The 18,043-nt window shown below is 38.6% G+C and overlaps 1 protein-coding gene across 3 annotated transcripts in view; it reads left to right on the top strand.

Moving 5' to 3' along the window:
• Positions 1-18,043, top strand: part of RAB3C (RAB3C, member RAS oncogene family) — a 342,644-nt gene that overhangs the window by 24,716 nt on the left and 299,885 nt on the right. For all 3 annotated transcript variants that reach the window (XM_057306971.1, XM_057306972.1, XM_057306969.1), the window contains exon 2: positions 12,738-12,804. The gene's annotated coding sequence lies outside the window, so the exon portion shown is untranslated. The remainder of the gene's footprint in view (positions 1-12,737; positions 12,805-18,043) is intronic.

Here is an 18,043-nt window from a genome sequence, read left to right on the forward strand (position 1 = left end):
GAGGACACACTTAAGCTGGGCCTTGAGGATGAAAGGAGTTAACTAGGCAAATTCGAGATGGGCTGGGATGGCACCAGCATATGAAAAGCTTTGGCATTTGGTTGAGACTGGGGTGGCTGCAGTGCAGATAAAGCCATTGACAGTGCTGCCCTAGTCTTTGGAGGAAGGGCCACAGGGCTTACTGATAGACTCACTTTGTGTGTTCAGTAGGGGAGTGTTAAGATTGAGGGGTTGTGAGAAACAGAGAAATCTGGAAGAACCATCTTATTTCTAGCTGGAGCCTCAGGGGCAATTTAAAGTATTTCGATGAGATGAGCAAGACTTAGAGAGGAAACAGCTTTGGAGGCTGTGTCAGGAATGACTTGGGCTGCCAGTAATAGAAAACATGACTACTTTGGCTTAGACACATACACCTTCATTCATTTCAAATAATGTGGACATGAAGTGAGGCATTTGAGGGCTAGCGAACTAGACTAACAGTACCATCAGAGATCCATGTTCTTTCTCTTTCCTCTCTGCCATCCTTAGTGCTGTAACTTTCATCCTTATTTGTATTACTTCATGATCATCCAGTGCTTTTGGAACCTGCAAGCCTTATATCTCTGTTCCAGGCCCCAAGAAGGATGAAAGGAAAAGACAACATCAGGAGATATCTATTTATATGTCATTGGCCAGAATTGTGTTACACGGATGCATGGAAACCACCAGGTATTGGAGTGGATGGGAAGTTGAATTGTGACCTTTGATGGCTCATAGGAAAGGAGTCAAGGGAAAAGGGCAGTTGTAAATAGAAGTTAGGTCAGTAACCTACTACCAAAGGGGCAAAATCAATTTTGGACATGTTTATTCTGATGTGTCCTGAGACCCAAGTAGAAATATCCAGTTTGCAGTGGTATATACACATTTGGATTTTGGAGGAGAGCTCCTAACTGGATATGTGCTATTGAGAGCTGTAAGCATGTAGATGGTATCTACAGGAGCAGGGATTTATGGGATTACATGGAACAAAGAGTAGAGAACCAAGAAAAAAGGAGAGGAATCCAAAGTCCCCCTCAGACTGCAATATTTCAGAGCTAGATCAGTGAGGAGAATCTAGCAAATGAGCCTGAGAATGAATGGCCAGTGGGGAGTGCCATGAATTCTTATGGAATGGTGGTTGATATTGTGAGATAGACGATATATTGACACATAGATTATAGTTCACTTTCTAGAGATAGGATGAGTATTTGATACTTGTTTATTCCTTTTGGCCAGAAAAGATAGTAAAAGTCTATGTAGAGGAAGTATTTAGTCCATGATCTTTTACCCAGTTCCCATCTTGACTTGTTTTTTGAATTAATTGTAAGTTCTTTATCAATTGAAAATCTCTTCCCCCTTTCCTTCCTAGCACTTCTTGATGGGGGTGGGCAAAGAGGAATAAAGGAGATTGTCATTCACCTTCTCTTTTTACTCTATATACTCTCCATTCTTCATCCTTTCTCCAGTTTTGATTCCTTGTACTCTTCCTCCTTCTCTCATTTCCCACTCCCCCCTCACTTCTCCACAACCCCCTTCTTTGCTCTCCCTCTCTCTGTCTCCTTCAAATTTTTATCTGCTCCTTGGATCCTTTATTCCAATATTTCTCTGCCTTCTTGAAATCCAAAAAGTACAAATGTTGTTGAGAAGTAAAGATAATAAAATCTCTCTGCATCTACTGAGAGCAGCAGTTTGTATTTGTGTTATATTAGCAACAAAAGTGACCACTTGTACCACAATTAAGAGGAAGAATTTCAGGGATGCGAGAAGGGAGACAGGAATATCAAATATAATGCGTGTAGCTTTGCTGCGTACTCCTGGAAATGTAGGCATGTTCACATCCTGTGACTTATAGCTAATCTCTGTACGACTCCGTCGCCAACATCCAGCAACAACGAGCACCTGGCTTCTTCAGCTTGCTCAGCCTTCAGCTCGAAACATTTCACTGCACATACTTGATGAGTTTTCACCAATGAGTGGCAAGCTGTTGAACGATATTAACATGATATTTTGACTTACGTTTTACTTTTGCTGCTTGGCAAACAATAAATATGTCAGAGAATCAGCTTGGTTACTTTTGTTACTGTTAAGACATGAGGACCTCAGACCAGAACAAGGGAAAAAAGAGACACTGCTTCTATTTTTGAAGGTCTAAGAGTCATTGACCATAGTTAAGGTATTGTGTACTAGATTATAATCATCATCTGCTTTCTCTGCTTTGGAGTCAAGAATAGGAAGCTTCCAGGTAGAAGGAGGCTCCTTAAAGACATCAGAAGACTGTTGTTTGGATTTGAAGAATACTATTTGAGGAAACTAAGCTCTACTGGTCTGAAGAAGTGAGCGAAATACAGTCATTTAATTGAGTGTTGGCATCAGAGTGGTGCTCACCTCATAGAATTCTCTGGAAGAATTTGTATAGAATTGGTATTTCTTCCTTAAGTGTTTGCATCGGTGAGGCTCTGTGAGCCTAGAATTTTCTTTATGAGATTTAAAAATACAAATTCAATTTCTTTGAGATAGGAGTATTAAGTTGTCTATTCTTGAATGAACTCTGGTAGTTAATCTTTCAGGACATTTGTCCATTTTTTCTAAGTTGTTGAATTTATTAGTGTAAAATTATTCATAACATTCCCTTATCATCTTTTTAATATCTGTATGTAATGATATCATCTCTCTCTTTCTTGATGTTGGTAATTTGTGTCTTCTCTCTTTTCAAGTGGTTTTCCAGATTTTCTTTATTGGTCGTAGGTTTTCTATTTCCTTGATTGCTTCTCTTAATTATATTTTTTCTGCTTAATTAGCTTCAATTAGCTCATCTCTTTCTAGTTTCTCAAAGTGGAAGCTGATGTCATTGGTTTGAGTCCTTTCTTCTTTGTATTTGTTAGGGCCATACATTTTTCTGTTAGTACCGCTTTAACTGTGTCTCATACATTTTGATCTGTTTTTATTTCTATTCAGTACAAAATACTTTCTAACTTCCCTTTTTATTATTTTGAACTTTGGGTTATTTAGAAGCTTGTTATTTAACTTAGAAATGTTGGAGAATTTTCCAAGTACTTTCCTTACTGATTTATAATTTAAATTCACTATGGTCAGAGAACATATTTTATATGATTTGAATTCTTTTAGATTTGAAATTTGTTCTGTGGACTGAAATAGGGTTTATCTGGGTAACTGTTTCATGTGAACTTGAAGAAAATGTGTGTTCTGCTATTGGGCATAGTATGCTGTAAGTGGCATTTAGTTCCAATTAGTTCAAGGTGGTTGACAATATGGTTCAAGTCCTTTATATTATTTTTTTATTGAAACACAATTTACATACCGCAGATTTTATCTTTTTAAAGAATACAATTTAGTGGTTCTTAGTATATTTGCAAAGTTGTGCAAATTTCATGACTGTCTAATTCCAGAATATTTTCATCATCCACAAAAGAAGTTCCCTGGGCAGTCACTCTCCATCTTCCTTTCTTCGTTCCCTGATGTCTTGGTTCAGTCTGCTGTTAACAAAAATATATGGTTTAAACAAACATTTATTTCTCCCAGTTCTGGAGTCTGGGAAGTCCCAAGATCAAGGTGTCAGTAGATTCAGTGTTTGGTGAGAGCTCACTTCCTGGTTCTTAGATCGCCATGTTCTCATTGTGTGCTTCCATGGTGGCAGGTGGAGGGAGCTCTCTGAGATCTCTTTCATAAAGGCACTAATACTATCTATGATCTAACAGCCTCCCCAAGTCCTACTTCCAAATACCATCACATTAGGTATTAGGTTTTGACATTTGAATTGTGGGGAAACAAATATTCAGTCATAGCACCTGGCGACCACTACTCTACTTTCTTTCTTTTATATTTGACTACTCTGGATATTTCATATAAATAGAATCATATAATATGTGGCCTTTCCATGACTGACTGCTTTCACTTGGCATAACAGTTTAGCACGTATCAGTATTTCATTCCTCTTTATGGTTGAATAATACTACCTTGTATAAATATGTTACATTTTGTTTATCCAGTCTTAAATTGTTGGGCATTTGAGTTAATGCCTCTGTGTTCTTGCTGGTTTTTCTGTCTACTTGTTCTATTACTAAGAGATGACTGTTGAATTTTCTGACTGTAGTTATGGATTTTGCCTGTTTCTCCTTACAATTTTGTCTTTTTTTTTTTTTTTTGGCTTTGTCTGATATATTTTAAAGTTCTGTTATTAGTTGAAGAAACATTAAGTATTATTATGTCTTCTTGATTATTTGACCCCTTTATCATTATCAAATCATGGTCCTTATTCCTGGCAATAATCTTTACTCTGAAATATCCTTTGTCTGATATTAGTATAGCCATTTCAGCTTTCTTTTAATTAGTTGTAGCATGAGATATCTTTTCCACCCATTTGCTTTTAACCTATTTGTGCCTTTATATTGATAAGAGATTTCTTGTAGGCAACGTATAGTTAGGTCTTGCTTTCTTATCCAGTCTGACAATCTCTGCTTTCATTTGGGGTATTAATACCACTTACATTTAATGTGATTATTAATATGGCTTTAAATATGACATCTTGCAGTTTACTTTCTATTTGTTCCATATGTTCCTTGTTTTCCTTTTTCTTCTTATTCTTCCTTCTTTTGGGATAATTGGGTTTCTATTTTTTTATTTTTTTAAGAATATTTTTTTTGTCCGAGACAGAGAGAGTGCGCGTACACACACAAACGGGGAGCTGCAGGCAGAGGGAGAGGCAGGCTCCCTGCTGAGCAGGGGGCGTGATGCGGGACTCTATCCAAGGATCCTGGGATCATGACCTGAGCCAAAGGCAGATGCTTAACTGACTGAGCCACCCAGGCATCTGGGAATAATTCGGTTTTTAAAATGATTTAATTTTATTCCCTTGTTGGCTTCTTAGCTCTAACCCTGTGGGGATTTTAGTGGTTGCATTTGAATTTATATTATACATCTTTAACTGTCATAGTCCACATTCAGATTATATATCACTTCCTGTATAGTGTAAGAGCCTTACAAAAGTAAACTTCCATTGTTCTCCTCTAAGCCTTTGTGCTATATTTCTCATACATTTTACCTTTACATATGTTATGAACTCACAGTACATTGATCTTATTTTTGTTTAAGCAGTCAGTTGTCTTTTAAAGAAATTTAAATGATAAGAGTCTTTTCTGTTTACCCACCTAGTTATTACTGTAGTTACCATTGCTAGTGTTCTTCATTCATTCTTCTAGATCCATCTTTCCATATGATATCATTTTACTTCTGCTGGAAGGACTTTTAGCAATTCCTATATGAAAGGTTGCTGTTGCTGAATTCTTTCATCTTTATATATCTGGAAAAAATTTTATTTCCTCTCATTTTTGAAATATGTTTTTGCTGGGTATAGAATCCTAGGTTGATGGTAAAGATAATGTTCCACAGTCTTCTGGACTGTATTTTTGTCTAACAAGAAGTTCAATTTTATTCTTATCACTGATCTTCTGTATGTAATGTTTTTTTTTTTCTTCTGGATACTTCTGAGATTTTTCTCTTCATCAGGGTTTTTCAGAAATTCTATTACCATGCACTTTGGTATGGTCTTTCTCAATATTTTTGTGCTTGGGGTTTTTAAAGCTTCTTAAATTTATGGTTTTATAGTTTTCATCAAATTTACAAATTTGTCTATTTCTATTGTTTTTCTATCCCTACCCCCTTTCTCTCCACTGGAAAATCCAATATGTGTATATTGGCTTTTTTTGGTAGACTGAGAATGAAATGAGAGCAGAATATTCTGGCTAGAGGGTTTGACAGATTGTTAGAAAGTAAGGATTGCAGCTCAGAAGAGAGATCAGGGATGAAATATACATTTGGGATATATCTGCATAGAGGTGGTAGTTGAAGCTCTAAGAGTTTTTGATTCTTCTGAATGATAATGATATAAAAAGTAGACAGAAGTGGTCTGCCCTTATATCCTTGTTGTATGCAGATGATTGACTACTAGTAAAAACATCAGTAATCACACATACCCTCATCATGGAAATGCATTTATGTAATCACTAGCCTCTTTGCCAGTCCTCAAACCTGCTTAATTTGGAGACATTACATTCTCTCATTCTTGGCTGCTTTTCCCCCAGATAGTCACTTTGTGAACTTCTCATTTCATTTAGTTCTCTGATCAATCAGCACCTACTCCAAGCTGACATACCAGTCTGAGGCAGCCTGTGCTATTACTCTCTGAGTCTTCTTAACCCTGCTTTCGTTTCCGTCATAGCACTTATCACTACCTGGTCAATGATAGTGTCTGATTTTAATCTCCTCTCTCTACCTAGAATGTAAGATCCGTGAAAGCAGAAACATTCTTGTCTTACTTCCTGCTTGATCACCAGTACGATATGCTTAATTATATGTGCTGATCAAATTCATAAGTTTTTTTTTTCTTTAAGACTAACACTTGTAGTGGAATTACTGAAATATTTTGGAAAATAACATTATGGGAAGAGTTACATATATTACTTTGGGCATTACTAACATGCACGAATATATTAGGAAAGATTTTTATGTAAATTAAATGCCGTAAGACTTCTTTGGCATTTAATACAAGCAGACTTTGTCCCTGTGATCCCCAGTTATTGGAGCCAGGTGGTGCCACATCAGATAGAATGAGAACAGAAAAGACCCAGTGCTTCGGCCCCTGGGAAGATCAGAACATTGGGCCTCATGAAGCAGAGGGAAAAGAAAGAAATCAAGATGGGGGAGATGATTCCTGTTTCCACATTTTTAACCACTATTCTACGCCACAATAAGTAGGTGGTTTATAAAATTCAGAGGGTAGTAAGTCCAATATCCACTTTTTAGTGCCTACCTTATGTGATCACTTTTGCAGTGTGGTATTCTTGCTCCCTCTTATTTTCTTGCACTCCTTTAAGAGCTCCTTTTCTCTCGTATACTCATTCAGTGTGGTGGTTCTCCGTGATTGTTTCCTTGGCTCCCAGCTCCTTTACCTAACACTTCTCTAGGTGATGTAGATGTTTTGTATATGAACTCTCTTGCCCTGATGTCTTTTGGAAGCATTTGAGCCACATAGCTCACCATCTAATACTTATCTATATGATGTCCTTTAGACATCTGAAATTTGGCATGGGCCAAACTGATGGATTGGGGTCAGGGTTTGGTCATAACTCAGAAACAGAGACGTAGTTAATGGTGGGATAAAAGAAGGCTTGGATGTGAAGGGAGGGTGTCCATTGCACAGGCTGCTTGCTAATAATTTCAAAAACTGATAGTTCAAAATTTCCCAGTGTCAAAAACATTAGCCTCAAAGTATCATCGTTTCAGTATACCATGTACTGAATAGCTGTTTCTTCAATGCCTGGCTCAAATCCTCAGTTACTGAAGTCTGGTGGTGTAACATTCAGAAAACAGTGTGTCTTTCCTTTTCTTTTCCTGACTTTTAAGTGGTCGGCTCTGAAACATAACAGTGTGTGTGTAGCAAGAAGGGGTCCCGGCCTGCTAGGCAACATGCTAATGGACTGGTCTGATTACTACAGGCTTCGCGGCTCAGTAGTGCTATTATTTCATTTACTCCCACAGTTTTGTTATATTTTTTTAGGTCTTCTTAGGATAACTACATTGAGCTGGACCTAAAAATCAGTGTTTAATGGACTAGATCACGAAAATAAAAACCTCACAGACCAGGGATTTGTCCACTCGGAGTGAATGAATATCTACTGACGTCCATGTGAAAGATAGGAAGATTGCCAATATATATTGACTAGAAGGACCATCCGGTAGATGTTTACAGTTGTATAGAAGGAAGTTGCAGAACATCAAGGTCATGAAATTGATAACAGATAACGTTAATGATCTTAGTAGAGTCAAGTGATTTCAGGCATGTAACAAATATTTATCAAGTGTCTAGGATGTATCAAATACCGAGAGCCTAGGAATTCAGCAGTGGGGTTGGTGGAGGGAGAGTAGGGGCAGACTCTGTGCATTCAGCAGGCTTGCACTTGCACAGTACGTATGGTGAGACTGGTGCAAGAAGGGAGCATGTTAGGGATAATGAAAGACTAACTAGGCTTGGGATTAAGGAAGCTTCCTTCTTAAACTAAGACCTAAAGGACAATCAGGGGATAGCCAGGCAGAGTGCCTGGGTGGCACAGTCGGTTAAGTGTCTGACTCTTGGTTTGGGCTCAGCTCTTGATCTCAGGGCCCTGATCTCAGGGTCGTGGGATTGAGCCTCACACAAGGCTCTGTGCTCAGAGTGGATTCTGCTTGCGATTCTCTCTCCCCTCTCCCTCTGACACTCCCCCTGCTCTCTCTCTCTCAAATAAATAAATCTTAAAAAAATAAAAGGAGATAACCAGGCAAAGAGGCTGAGGGAATGATGTTGCAAAGAGGGGACCACATGTATGAGGACCTGGAGGATAGTGTATGTTCAAGAACCTGAAAGAAGACGAATACTGCTTAAGTCTAAGTGTAAATGGGGAAGGGCAAGAGGAAGTTAGTACCTATGAGCAAAGGTCAGATGATACAGGGCTTTGTATGACGAGTTGAGGAGTTTGGACCTTATCCTAACAAAGCAGATACCCACAATATCAGAATACCATCTTGAAAGGCAGAAATGACACTGATTTTTCCCGAAACCAGAGGCTAATGCAAGAATTTCCCAGCTGCAGCAGAATATGGGAAGCACGATTCTGAGGTTCAGTATATAGGAGTTGATTTCAAGAAGCACATGTCTGTGAGTTACAAAATTAGCAGCGCTCTCCAGTGTTTTATTAAGGCTTCCATAGCTTTTAATTTAAATTCAGCTCCTGTAGCTTTGCATTTTGTGATTCTCCCAATAGAAAAGGGAATTAAGCAAATGAGAGAGGCTCAAACAAAAGGAAGCACAGAAGATGGTAAATTGCCAGCTGCAATCAAGGCTGGAGAAGGTGTGATGGCAGCTATTGACCTATGCCGTTGCCATGGAAACCAAAGCTCTGCAGTCCTGGAGTGCTTTCCCTTTTTAAGGACAGATCGGTTTTAGAGAATAGTTAAGACTGCAAATTTCCGAAGTTGGATCATCCATTGCCACACACGTATTCCAAATTCTTTTTAGTGACCAGGACAATGGCTAGCTGGGTCTGAGGTGAGCTCCCCAGAAGCTGGCAGAGGTTAAAGCTCAGCAAAGGACAGAGTTTAGCTGTTGCCTCAGGCCCACCTCTCCAGCTGCACACTATACTAGACTGACATATTAATCGTGATACTCAGAATTTAGGAGGAGGGATATCATTAACTGGGTTTTATGTATTAACATATGATTTTTTAAATAATCAAATTAGGAGATCTGAAACCCATGGAGCAAATACAGACAAATGTGCTTCCTCTTTTTCATCCAAGGTGTGTATGAGGAGACTGTAGTCCTTTTTAGGTTCCTGGCATTGGAGTACCTTCTGGGCACCAAGCACCATAATAATGTTGTGTGAATTATCTTTCTTTGTTCCCCCACAACCGTATTGCATAGATTTTGCTGTTATCCCCATTTTATAGGAGAAGATTGAGATTTAGGGAAGTTAAAATTTGACCACATTTCTTAGTGTCAATTAAAAAAAAATGGAGGCAGTATTTGAACCCAATCATTTGGATCCCAGAGACTTGCTCAGGTTTTTTTTATTATAGTATTTTTGGTTGATCATAGTATCTTCTGTCTCAGTATCATGGAATTTCCAATCTAGGGAATAACTGAAAGTCATCTAAACTGATTTCCTCATTTTGAAAATGAGAACAGTGAGCCCTAGGAAGTTTTTGTGACTTCCCCAAGTGAATTAATTCTCCCAGGGAATTAATGACTAACTGAAACCAGAACTTTGGGCTTTCAATATATCTTGCTGCCTTTCTTATCGACTGAACATATAAACGTTGTGTTTGTTTTTTAATCCAAGTCTTTCTCATAGCAACCTCTTGAGTCTCCTTTCTGAAGACCTTGCCTTTTCTCTGTTCTGTTTTAGCTGAGCATTCTCTTCTCTGCATCTAGAAATGGTGCTGATTTTTCCCAACATGAAGCAAAGGTGGTCCTAAAAGGGCAGAATATACAGTTTTCTTAATGCATGTGGTTCTTGTGTGGCCAGAATTCTGTAAGGAGAGCAATCAATCAGGAGTCGAGTGGCGCACAACATGTCCTCATGGCCATTCTTTCCTAAAATGTCCTCTTTTGTTATCTTGTCTCATCTGGGAGAATTTGTTTAGACTATATACACTTTTAACTCAATTACCTGATAAGAGAAAAACATGAGCAGCGGAAGGGGGGAGGGGCAGGGGGAGAAGGGAGAGGGGAAGGGGGAGGAAGTGGGGAAATGTCTGGTGTCTGTGGCAACTCCACTGCAGCGAGATGGCTGGAGAGTACCTTTGAAGGAACAGCTAATGACAAAGTAAATATCCTCTCTGGGCTGCTATGGCCTGGGCCTGGAAGCTATTTTCAGTCTCTTTGTTCCAGGAGACTTCAAGGATAACCTTGTGCCTTACTGAGCAAGGAAAGAACCTGACATTCCTTTTAAGGGAGAATCTCCTTTTAAAAACAAGAGACGAAAAAGCAAAAGCAAAGCAATCGCTACTTTTTAATTTGCTAGATCAACTAAGGAAATCTTTGAGCAAGAATCTGGGAGAGGACTGGAAGAGAGGAGAGGGAAAATTTAGCCAAGGGGGACTGAGGGGATGCACAAGACAGGGAAGCCTTGGTGGAGTTCTAGGTGGTCATCAAGAGAAAAAGTCCTGTGGAGAGTTGAAAATGCAGACGTCTGTAGAGGCTAGGCAGGGGACAAGCGGTTATGAATTAGACCTGCTGAAGGGCAGCTGGGCGCCGAGTCTTGTATGTGGAGCGAGCAGAACAGCTGCCCAAATTGTCCTGCCTTTTGGGACACTCGGCAGCCCAAACAGGAATCCAACAAAATGTCTCCCTTAGCTCTACAGCATGACACAGTGGTTGTTTCTGTCACTGCTAATGCCTCATGCAGGTCTGTAAAAAGGGTAAATATGGCTTAATTTTACCAATGAAACGGTTTATAATTCAAGGATAGTATAGTACTAAAGGAAACCAGAGGGGAAGTGGGACTTGCTTCATTTAAGAACGATTTTCATTTCCTCTTTTAATGAGCTGTTTTGCTTAATATAACAATACCTTCTTCACCCACATGTGTTGAAAAAGAAAGCTGTGAGGCTTCAATGAGGAAGAATCCCACCAATTGTACTTAGTGGGAAAAAATAAAAGCTTTAATGAAGATTGTTTATTTTTAACATGTGGGTTGAGATCTTACTCTCTCCCCCTTTTCAAAGGCCAGATTAAATCCCAGGTCATATATGAAGCCTTCTTTAATACCAGCAGTCCAAAATGACCTATCTATTTGCCCACTTCCTTCCCTTCCATCCATTTATTCACCTAGCCATCCATTCATCCAACAAATATTTATTGAGCCTGTTAGTTATTGTGATAGGAGCAGAGGACTCAGTGCTGGATGAAAACATGCAATGCCTGCAGTCTAGATGAAAGCCCAAAATAAAAAAAAAAAAAAAATTACAGAAACAAATGCATAATTAGAAATATAAATAAATGCTCCGAAGGAAAAAAAAACAACATGGTGATATTGAAGCTTATAAAAGATCTTGAACTTGACTTCTTCAGGCAGTCAGGGCAGACGACTTGCACTGGATTACCAATGTACTAATTATATAAGCAGAATTTACCTAGAAAGAAAACAAGAATTAATGACTGCCTTTCTGCAAATGAGGCCCATTATTATAGAACATTATCATTTGTGTTGGCTTGTTTGTTTAAAAGAAAGGACAAAATCTCAAATTGCTTTGAAGGGTTTGTAAACTGGTATTTAAAATAATTAGAAAGAAACATGAAAATGTTAGTTGGGAAAATTCCACAGAGATTAGTGTTCTTTACACAGGTCTGGCAGAAACTTAAATATTTCTTGGCAGTGTCAGGGAGTGGAAGAAATAAATGCTAAAACATCGCACAGAACCTGCATTTGTATTGCAGTTCTTGTGACTATTAGCTGTGTGGCATTGCAAAAGTTATTTAACCTCTCTGAGCCAGAAAATCCACAGCTGAGAAGTGGTAATAAGAAGTGGTAATAATAACTCTGAAAAGTTATTGTGAATACTGAATGTGGGGCGCCTGGGTGGCTCAGTCAGTTAAGCATCTGCCTTCAGCTCAGGTCATGATGCCAGGGTCCTGGGATTGAGCCCTGCATCAGGCTCCCTGCTCGGTGGGGTTCTGCTTCTCCCTCTCCTTCTGCGCCTCCCCTGCTTGTTCTCTCTCTCTTTCTCTCTCTCTCAAATAAATAAAATCTTTTTAAAAAGGATGTGAAAATACCTCCAACATTAAGGTTATCTAATGCCTGAGATGTGTGTAAAACATTCATCTGCTGAATGATTGTCTCAGTTACCTTACCTACCTGTCCTTGCTGGGCTCTTAAAGACTACTTTGTATGACTTTTTTTTTCTTTAAAGACTTTGTGCATTGAAATATTTTTCTCAATGAAACAGCTTAATTTATTCTATAATAATTCCCTTTTTGATTTCCAACAATCATGCACTTTAAACTACCAGTCAGAACTTCTGATCGGCACGATTGCAACTGTATTTATATATTTTTCAAATAAAAGAAGACAGATTTGCCTGCACTATTTTCATGATCCTTTTTGTAATTCAAAATAGGTACCCCTCATGTGAACAGTGACGCAGCTTTGGTCCAAATTCTTTTCCAGGAAAACCAAGGGCAAGAATGCTGAGCCAAGAGCAAGGTTGAAGGAGGTTGGACTGGAAATAGTTGAGGTATGTGCCCCACCCCACCCCACCAGTCCGGAGGGTCCCAATGCACTAAGAACATCTAAGTGCCTAATTTCAACCTGCGTTGATGAAGAAATGTGGATATATATGTAGACTCAAAACCATACTCTTTGTTGTTTCTGAGGTTTCCATTGATTTTACCGCTAAGTCATTGACTCACATGTGTGGTATGATTCTGTTGTTACATGAGATCTCATCTTCTGAAACTTGTCAGACTTATTTTTCGATGAGCTCTAAAACATAGGGTATGAAAATAGCATGATCAAAAAAAATTCAAAATAGATTTATCCAAACATACTTTTTTGCTTATTTATTTTAGGTGAATAAATATGACTTTAAACATAATTTATATACACTAAATCAAATTATAAAAATCATTTCAATAAATAAAAATGAAATAACTTTAAAAAAATAGCACAGTCAAGTCTACATTTCTGCCCTAAAGTCATCAGCTTTTTGTACACCTTAATTCCTGTCCTTGGCTGCTAATGTTTTGCAAGCTGCCCTTCACAGAGCATTATGGAGTGCCTTGAGAAACTGTCATGATAGATGCGGAAGTAATATCTTAGGGAAAAAAAGTCCATAAAAATTCTATCCACTCCCTCTGGCCCTGGCATGTTGATATCAGTGACCCTCTTTGCAATTACCAAGATTGTCAGTATGGCCTGGGGTTACTTTCCTCACTGTGAGCTGCTAGTTGAGTGTGTGCACTTGCCTAGGAGTAAGGATGGCAGAGGGCTGTTGTTGCCCAGGTCAGGGTGATTTAAGGGAGTCAGAGGCCCACTTATACAACCCTCCTGTCTGTCACAGAGTTTAAAACTCCCACCAGTACAGAGTTTTCCCCTGTTTCACAGTCTCTAGAATTACTGTGTTTGGATGTACAAAGATATAGAAAAATATATAAAATCCATATGTGTTGTGATCTTCAACCATTACCGCTTCTTAATACTTTCATGAGTTAATGCTTCGCACAAGTGATAGGGATTTGGAGAAGAGCCACTGCACACTTGATCAGCTAATGAACTGCTTTCTTCTAAGATAAATGGTAGTTGAGTGCAGAGGTTCTGGGATACTGGCTACATTTGGGGGAGGGATACCAGGTAAGTTTAGACAGCTTTGGGTAAAAAGATAACTTGAGGAAATAATGTCAGATTGTCTTCATACCGCTTCTATGTTCTTCCCTTCTGGTCCCTGATTATCCTTTTTAATCTCTGACTTTCATCACTACATCTACTTAATTCACAGCGTCTCTCATGGCCCTCTAGGCGTTAGTGCATGCAATAGCTCAGCGCAATATTAAACTGAGGATACAGATAGATATGTGAAAGGCAATTCTCTGCCTCAGAGGAGGTTACGTTTTGCTTACTCTTATAACCATCTTTTTCACTTTCAAATCATGGACTAATACTGCCACCCACTTATTAATTTGCATTATTGTGCCTGCAAACCCCTGAAACCCAGTATCATTCTAGGTACAACATGCATTCCTTTATTAAAAAAAAAAAAAAACAAAAAAACAGAGCTTTCCTATGCCAGGGACCATTCTAGACTGTAGTGATAGAAAGATGATCCCAAAGAACTCAAGAGACTATTGTGAAAGCCACAAAAATTAACTGACAGTTTTAGTACACCATGATAAGTGCTATCTTTAGTAGAATTGCAGGCTCGTAGCTATGTGAACGGAGATGAGGAAGTCTGCATCTGCCTGAGGAGGTAAAGTGTGTCATCTGGAAGAAGGTCATGTTGAGCTAAGATTGAGGGATGACACAAGGTTTCATGGCTGTGGAAGTTCCTGGAAATATTGGATACAAGACATACAAGATATACACATCTTGATATGTGTATCTAGGCATGATCAGTCTGGGAACCCTGTAAGGCATCATGAGAAAACAAGAAGCATCGTGATAAATTCTGAGAAACCAGACGTCAGAGGGAGTTTTGATGCTTGGAAAACACTAGAAGTGAGAGAAAGGCCCAAGAAAGAGAGGTGGAAAGCTGATAACATAAACATACATGCCCACTTCTTCTTAGTATTTTGTAAAGAGTATATATGTGAGTATAAATAGCATTTCAAAGAGAGGAAATTTGATAAGGGGATTGGTTACAAAAGTGTTGCAGGATATTTAATAAGGGGGTTGGTTGCAAAAAGGAGTAGATAATTTTACTTAGAAGATCAGTTACGGCAGGAATCTGTCCCCTTCTCTGCTGCAGGGAGAACCAAAGCGAGATGGGGCAGCCTAGAGTGCACAGTTACCCGGCCCCTGAGACTGCTGTCTGGGAAGTCAGGCCGTGTGAGCAGGAATCCAGGAGGGGATGCCCATCAGCCACTCGTACTGCAAGACTCCCGCCAGAGGGCAGAACTAAAAGCTTCTCACTACATCCCACCTTCCCATCTAACAAAAAGCCAAGTGACAAGGGGGTCTGGAAGTTTCTAAAATATGTGTACAACTTCCCATCTACAGCGGTATAGAGGAGAATGTAGAAAAATGACTGGGTTTGAGAGATAGGAGACACTCTCTGGTGACCACATGTCCTGACTTGGGAAATCTCTTGCCCTCAGTCCCTTCTTCCTCCACCACCAGCTCTCCATCCACAAAGAACAATATGGAGGACACACACATACTTGTTTTCATTTTCTTCCTCATTACCCACATAGACAGTCGTGCCTACTCTCAGGAAATGGGAAATCTCTCTGTGTCCTAGAAGTAAATCAGAGGAAGTGTGAACAAATAGGAGAGGTGCAGGTTCAGGAGTGAGCCTTTAAAAACAAGCAGAGAAGGTTAGTAGTAATTATCTCAGGGAAATAATAGTCTCCTCCATTCCCAATCCATTCTTTACCAACACAAAGAAAAGAACATATCCACTTATTTTATACATTTATGCTTTCCTCTTAATATTTTTAGGTCAGCATATCTGCTTCACTCCCACTGTTACAGATGTAAGTAGAAACTAAGTTGTATTTTTACAACCTAGTTTCTGATAATGAAATGTGACAAAGCTAACTCCAATAAGCAGCTATTCATGTTGTTCAAATATGCTCTATTGTACATATTTGGATAGAAAAATAAGATGCTTCTGTTTCAAAAGGAGATTAAAGAGCTAAAGATTAGAGAACAATGACAACTAGAAAACTCAATAGAAGAATAAAAATAGATACATAGCCAAAGAAAGAAATTTGGGTTTTCAATTTAATTTATGGAAGAGTTCTGATTTTAATAGAAAAAAATAATTACATTTGTTGATCTTTAAGAGATTAATATAAAAATGAAAAGGAGTTAAAGTAAACACAGTAAAAAAAATTATGTGCTTTTGCTTTTACATTTCTTTTTCCTCTGTGCAACCTTGAATTTTTAAAGGTACCACACACTAGTGGTGGTGGTATTCTTTTGGTTACATGTTAAATGGTAATTAGTGTCACTTGACTGGAAATTTAGGATAAGACATCAGGAAATGCTAGGACTTGAGAATATAAAACAAAATTCATACCCTGCAATTAATTTGCAAAGTTATAAAAGCATCCTATAACTACTGGATATCTGGAGGCAATTTTAATGGCATGGGCTCCTAATAGATATATTTATTGGAAGGATTTCACCATAGTCTCATCTCTAAGATGATTCCATCTAATAAGAGAGTCCTGCAGACTTTTTCCCTAGTTGTTTCCTCTTGCTAGAATGCTTTCCCCAAGAGATTTCCTCTCTCTTCAAGTGTGGCCACCGGAAGTGCCTCACTCACTTTATAATTGTAGCTGACACTTTCCAAAGACATCAATTAACCAAAAATGGCAACTCTGATAGATAATTTTTATAAATGTAACAGTAATATATTTACATGGTTCAATATTCAAAAGATAGAAGAGAGGATACAGTGAAGTTTTCCTTTTTGTTCCCTTCCATACTTCCCACTCTCACTCTCGATGCCAGCAAAGGCGGTGAGATCCACAGACATGACCCACAGTTAGTGGTGGATCACTCCACAGGGTGGGGCCCACAGCCGGTTCCTCTGTTAATAACAATGTGGAGAGTTTACACTATTACAGGACACATGCCCCTGAGACATGTTATACAGTTTAATGGACCATGATATTTCATTTTCTATCTCATATGGATAATTACTTTAAAGAAATCCCTGGAGCACCAAAACATTAGTTGTGATATAGAGTGAGTGTTATTTCTTTGGAGAGCAGTGATCAATTCTTTAATGCTTGTGGGGAACACCTCATGGAGAAGAACACCCATGACTATTTGTATTTTGTTTAATGGTTGTATTAGTCAAGACTATACAGAGAAACGGAAAATATATGTGTGTGCATAATAAATCTGTTTTCATATATGCACACAAATATGTAAACAGATTTATTATAAGGAATTGGCTCACATGATTATGAAGGCTGAGAAGTCATGGGATCTGCCTTCTGCAACTGGAGACCCAGGAAGGCAGGTGGTGTATAGTTCAAGACCTGAGATCCAGAGAGCTGATGGTGTAGATTCTTGTCAGGGTCTGAAAACTGAGAAGGAGAAGTGCCAAAGATAGGAGATCTTTATGCAGTTCAAACACTGAGGCAGAGACAACAGGAATCCACCCTTCCTTTACCCTTTTGTTCTGTTCAGGCCCTCTAACGATTGGGTGTTACCCATGTACATGGGCAGGGCCGTTTGTTTTATTCAATTCAGTAACTCAAATGGTAATATTTTTGGGAAACAACCTCACAGACACACGCAGAATAATGTTTCACCAGCCATATGGACATCCTCTGGTCCAGTCAAGTTGACATAAAATTAGCCATCACAATGGTCAGTTTATTAAACTTACATATGTAACAAATGAAACATAAATAACACATGAATAATTAAATTTCCTTTCTATGTAAATGGGAAATAGGAATTTACTGTGACTCATTTGTGAATACTTCAAACCCTCTAAAAAGGCAAAACTTACACATAAACTTAGCAGATTTATTATTCTACTAACGTGTAGAACTAGTCTGTAGTTTCAGTAACATGCACTTAATTCCTTTATTGCTTCCCACCTGATGTTGATGCCTTCCAGGGATATATCTACGCTAATTTTGATATATAACTAGAGCTGTAGTAATATTTATTTTGATAACTTCTTGCAGTTGGAGTAGTCTTAGCAGATGTACAAGTCATAGAACGTCTTCTCAGACCAGCCAAGGACTTTCATTAGGAACAGACGGGACAGAGAATTTGACTGCTTTCCCCAA

Source organism: Ursus arctos, unplaced genomic scaffold, assembly GCF_023065955.2.
Source record: "Ursus arctos isolate Adak ecotype North America unplaced genomic scaffold, UrsArc2.0 scaffold_5, whole genome shotgun sequence".
NCBI classification, from domain to species: domain Eukaryota; kingdom Metazoa; phylum Chordata; class Mammalia; order Carnivora; family Ursidae; genus Ursus; species Ursus arctos.